The 6,000-nt window shown below is 40.1% G+C and overlaps 1 long non-coding RNA gene across 1 annotated transcript in view; it reads left to right on the top strand.

The window, feature by feature from the left end:
- Nucleotides 1-213: 213 nt before the first annotated feature.
- Nucleotides 214-6,000, top strand: part of LOC128781466 (uncharacterized) — a 56,681-nt gene continuing 50,894 nt past the window's right edge. The window contains exon 1 of the long non-coding RNA XR_008427447.1: nucleotides 214-265. This is a non-coding gene — a long non-coding RNA (uncharacterized lncRNA). The remainder of the gene's footprint in view (nucleotides 266-6,000) is intronic.

Raw genomic sequence — 6,000 nt, 5'->3', positions numbered from 1 at the left:
ATTTTGCAGTTCTGAAAAAACACTACACTGTAATTGCTTTTAAGAGAAGCAAAGGTATATGACTTTGACTGTTTAAAGGTGGTTTTCAGCCAATTGCGTGTTCTAAGGATATGTTAGGCATAGCTGCAAAACTTTTATGCATTTTAATTTGAGATACAAAATTCTTAGCATTCAGCATTTCTTAACCGCACTTTCTCTGTTTTCGTCTCATAGGGCTCTGCCTCAAAGCTGATAAATTTTTGGATAATCGTCGGGGATGGAAGAGGTAAAGTCACTAAAATGTCATTCTTTTTACCTTTTATTTATCATGTATCCAATTTTAGAACAACCTGACATCAGCTACTGTTTTTAAACACCATTGTTCTCTTTTACTATAAATATGCTTAAGACAAAGAAAAGTTTGGAGCATCTTCACTAATAATTATAGTTTGCCTGGGTAAATTTTTTTCTCATTCTGGGATAAGGCACCATAGTAAGTACTGGGATGATTTAAGGAAACAAGTTTCTTTTGTAAAGTGAAAGAAAGGTAGGTTCTCAGGAAGCTCACTTTTGAGAAAAAGAAGATCAGGATGTTGAGGAAGTAGAAATTACTCTTTAAAATATTCCTGATGCTATAACCCTTAGGAAGATTTCATATACTCACACTGGTATCCAAGTTGGAAGAAAATGGCTCTCTCCAAGGCAAAGACAGAGCACTGGAAGTTCACACAGTGTATGGAAGGGGCAATGCATTCTTGCTTTTTGGGGTCAGTGTTTGTGAGTCGCGAAGTCGGGAGCTCTGAATCAGAAGTTGGGACATTGGGCTCTGTCCCTCACTAGCAGTTGGATCTTGAACCGAACACTCTACTTTCCCATCCATGAAATGAGGGTACCTGAGTCTCTTCCAGCTTTAACGCTTAGCGGCTCGAGATTGATTGGTAGCATGCAATTCAAGATGGCGAGGCAGCATCTGGGTAGGTTATAGAGATCCTTAAAGGTCAGGGAAAGAGTTGTAGGCTTCTGATGGGAACTGGTGTCAATGATCTACAATGGTCAGAAGGTGTATAGCCGCGAGGCTCAAAAGTAATAGAAGGGATCTGGAAATTAAAGGTCAAGTTCAGTTGTCCCAGCTCTCGTCCTATTCACTAATGTGAGTAATTGGAAGGAGATAATAATAACGAATATCTGTACTTTGGGGGTCTCTATTATTTAGTATCTATTCAATAATTCTATAAAAAGTGAGTCAATTAGTTTCATTTTATATATTAGAAAAGAAGTAAGAGAGGAGTTAAGTATGTTGCCCAAGGTCACTCACTCAGTAGAACGAAAGGGAAGAACCAGGACTGAAATTCAGGGGTGTCTTACCCTAAGCTCCATGGCTTTTACAGCTCAGCCATTACAACTGTTGCTTCACGTGTTTTGTGTTTGTGAGCATGGGTTCATGAGTTTGAACAGGCCTCTTGCTTTGTATTAAATTCTCTTAAAGGACCTTTAAGCTTTAAAGCCTATACTTTAGATTTTAACCCAGTGACATTACAAAGGTTTGGGCTAGATGCCTTTTGTAAACTCTGTGAAAGAAAATAAAAGGAAATACCTTTGGGAAGTCATGCACACAAAACACAAACCGAGGGAAGATTTGGAATAAATACAGGGGTGATTACGTACCGGAGCATTACCAGTGTTTTTCTGCTCTGTAAGAGACACATACAAACAGCCTATATTTGACAACCTTGCACCTAACTACAAGCATTTGAGAACAGATTTCTTATTTTAGTGTTTCCATGACAACACATGACCTTTCACATGTTTTCCCAGGAAGGAAAGGTGAAAATTACTCTCAGTGTTAAATTGAATCTCTCTCTTTCTCCTCACCTATTTTATTCATAGACACTTTAGAAGGTACAGCAATTTCATGTTCCTTTCAGGATTTCACTGCCATTTTTTGACATTAGATGCAGCATAAATGAATTCTACTTCAGTTCCATTTTCTAAGTCCAGCATTTCCAGAGAGACAGAAATTTCCTTAAGGTTCCTATAGTCAACAAGCAATATTTGCTACAATAGAAGCAGTCCCACAAAATTAGATTAATTTTCTGTAACTTTTACATTTGTAATATGTCAGCATATTGGATTCTCACCATCACTAAATTGGGGTGTGGCCCTCTATTTGCTTTATGCAGAGTTTTTGTTTTTTTCTGCCTCTAGTCAACAATTAAATGAGAAGAGAGTCAATAAATATTTGGGAAGGAATGGATAAATGAATATGGAAACATTTTGGAAGTAATTTTTATTTGGGAAAAAAGTGATTCTTTTAGAGTGAAATAATTTGATGATTTAATTCACTTTGGTATTAAACACCTTAATATCTATTGAATATTGATAATTGTGTTAGTGGGGGCTCTCCAGCGAAGCAGAATCAATGCGATGTGTATTTATAGAAAGAAAGATTTATTTTCAAGAGCAGGCTCCCGTGATTGGGAGGCTTGGTGAGCCCAAACTCTGCAGGGAAAGCCAGCAGGCTGGAAGCCAGAGGAGAGTTGCAGTTCCAGCCCAAAGGCAGTCTGCTGGCGGATGTCCTTCATGCTCAGGAGAGGCCAGGCTGCCTAACGGAGGCCCCCCCCCGCCCCCCTGCCCCCCCTCCCGCCACCTTATGGAAGGTAATCTGCTTCAAACTCAAAGTCTACAGATTTAAATGTTAATCCTATCCGAGAAACACCTTCACAGAAACGTCCGGAATAATGTTAGACCGAATATCTGGGCACTGTGGCCCAGCCAAGTTGACACATAAAATCAGTCACTGCCGGAGTGTCGTGCCAGGTGCTGTGTCGGGGCTGGTGTTTCAAGGTGACTCTGAGGAAACAACACAGTATGGTAAAATATTTTGGCCTCTACTTCCAATTCTGTGTCCAGGCATGTTTATTATTTGTTCAATGCCTACGATGTGCCAGACAAGGTTCTTGCCTGTGGGATTAGTCTAATGGGAGAATGATTACATTCCAGAGAACCACTGTGAATTATTTCATATTTATAGAGGTTGACCTTTTGCTCGGCGTCCAGTGATTTATTGACAATGGGGAAAACAACCCTTCAATTTGTATGGGATTTAATGTGTATCTGAAGCACTTTAATATCCATTATTTGACTTGAGTATCATAAGAACCTTTGACAGAGCAGGGGTGATATTTCACTCCTGTTTGACAAAAGAGAAGCCCGCGGCGTCACCGTTCTGAGGAATTTGTGACATCGTGACTCTTGCTTCTTGACTCCTGACTGAAATCTTTGAAGTGGCTGTCATTTCCCCAGGGCCTCAACAACTATGAAGGAAGAAGCTAAGACTTGGATGTATTTCTGTCAAACTGTAGAGTTTGTGATCTGTCAGTTTCTGTATGGTATCTTCATCGTGTGTGTGTGTGTGTGTGTGTGTGTACATGGGTATGAAGTATGTTGAGAGATACTCTTTATTCCCTATGTTCAAATCCAAGCCCAGGGACCCTGGGACTAACATCCCGTGAAGCCCATTCACTGTGGGCTGCTCTAATAGCTGCTTTCACGGGCTTACTTCCCAGCTGGGCAGTTGCCAAATGTATATTTACTAAGAACAAAGATTTCCACTCTGCTTCTCAGATCCATAATAGTATTTCAAAGCATAAAAACAAAAGGAATGAGCAACTGGGTGATTAAAACATTTAAAGCGGGTGGGAAGAAAACCGAGATGGCTGATGAAATGGAAACAGAAGGGAACTTTTATTTATAACTTTGGTTCTCTCCCGTTACCACTTCTAGGCCTTCCTAGCGCTCACACGTCCAGCACCTTCTCATCGCCCTCCAACTCTCTCTGCTAACGAAGTAGGTGGTCCTGAGGCAGATGTAACCTGATTCACTCTCCAGAAGCAGCACAACCTCATGCAGAGGCAGGGCAGTGGGGTGGAAAGAGCAGGCGTTCTGCAGGTGGGTGGGTGGCCATTTATTTTATGTGTGACTATTGGGAAGTCACCCCACCATGGAACCTTGGTTTCTTTATCTGTGAAATAGGACAATGATAATTAGTTCTCAGTAGTCTTGTGAAGATCAAATGAAGCATTGTAACTGTGTATGCCTATAGCAAGTAGTATTCGGTAATCTTAGCCCCCTTTCACTTAACCAGAAAAAAGGAATCAAATTATTACAAAATTTTAAAGAACCTAAGAAGCAAAGAGAAGAATTCTGGCACAAAAGCTGTATTTATGGAGGGGGTCTGCTGACCATCCTTCAGTACTGCCCCCAGCCCCATCAGCTGTGCTAAATGAGTGTACCCATTAACTCAAGGCAAAGATAAGGCTTCCCCAATTATAACTTCCAGAGACCAGTTAGGTTTGATCTAGTGCTCATCTCAATGGAAATACTGAGCACAAGAACTCTCACATATCTGGGGGGGAAAAGAACCCCAACCCTGCTGCTTTTAAAGGACTTACAGTTTCCCTATGAAGTGACACATTTGAAGACTGGGTTTTGAAGTTCCAGAAATGCTTCTTACCTTCGGTAGAGGTTTATAACCCTTTGGTCATATCTGTGCTGCAAAGGGCTCTGTTACTATGGTAGTAAAGAAATGTTAATTTCTCCTTTGCTTTCCCATTACCACGTTCTTCCCATTTCAAAGCTATTTATTTTTTCTTCTTTCACAGGGAACTATCTACTTTCAAGTCATGGAAATATTTTGTTTGTTCATTTGTAATACAATTTCAAAGTTATAGCAAAATTGCAAAATGGTAGAAGGAAATCGTGTATATACTTTTTACACAGCTTCAGAAATTGTTTACATTCTCTCATCAGTTTTCTGAAATACGAGATTGAGTTGGAAACATGGCCCTGTTTTGCCCCTAAATATTTCAGTGTGCATTCCCTAATCACAGGGGCATTCTCTGATATAACATATATGTATTCTTTAACACAGGACAGTGATCAAAATCGGGAAATTTAACGTTAATACGATAATACTATCTAATCCATAGTTTGTAGTCAAATTTCATTGATTGTACTAACATTGATTATCTTTTATAACTTTAAAAAAAATCAAGACCTACTTCAGGATCATACATTTCACACTGAAGTCTCTTTAATCCCCCTTCATCTGGAACGGTTAGGTCTCCAGCCTTTCCTTGTCTTTTTGAACTTGATGGCTCTGACTGCCCCTTAGTGTGAGTTTGTCTGGCATCCCCTCATGCTTGGATTCAGGTTGTATCTTTGTGGCAGAAATATCCCAGAAGGGATCATCTCACCTCTCGGTGCATCACATCGAAAATTCGTGGGTGGCCACTCTGTCGTGACAGTCATGACAGTATGTGAAGATTTTGTCGTCACACGCTCGCCGGCTAGATTTACTGCCCATAATTTCCCAAACCCATCATTTCATCCATGTTTACTCAGCAGTCTCCTGAATAGCAAGATTGTCCTCTTTCTCTTTATCTATCTTTCTTTCTTTCTATCTACCTATCTATCTATCTCAATATGAACTCATGGGTTATTATCCTATGCAATGGGCTATAATCCATTACTATTTTTATTGATTTTGATGTTCAAATTATTCAAATTTAGATCTAGCTCCCCTCTTTCTTTTTTTGGCATGTTTCCATGATGATTGATTGATTGATTGATTGATTTAGTATGCACTGGCTCATCAACATGTCTCAGGTTCATCGTTTGCTCTTCCTGCTGTAGTCCTACAATCAGCCTTTTATCCAAGGAGCCCTGATACGAGGTATACTCACTGCTGACAGGTGTGACACTACTTCTAGATCCACTCAGCAACAGAGCTAGCAAACGCCTATATCAGTAATAAACCTTGTGTTCATGCTGATTACATTAATCTCCACTCAACACCGTCTCGGGATATATTCCAGTCTCTCCTTTTTTCTTTTCTGTCATTCCCTTCGCTACTACTGAGAAACCTGGCTTTCATCCTCCCAAATATGTTTACTCATTTGCTGAAGCCTGAATACGCAGAAGGTACCGCGGGCAGAAATGTGAGACCATTAACATTTGCTG

Source organism: Desmodus rotundus, chromosome 8 (assembly GCF_022682495.2).
Source record: "Desmodus rotundus isolate HL8 chromosome 8, HLdesRot8A.1, whole genome shotgun sequence".
NCBI lineage: Eukaryota > Metazoa > Chordata > Mammalia > Chiroptera > Phyllostomidae > Desmodus > Desmodus rotundus.
This window is presented reverse-complemented; position numbering and strand designations above follow the sequence as displayed.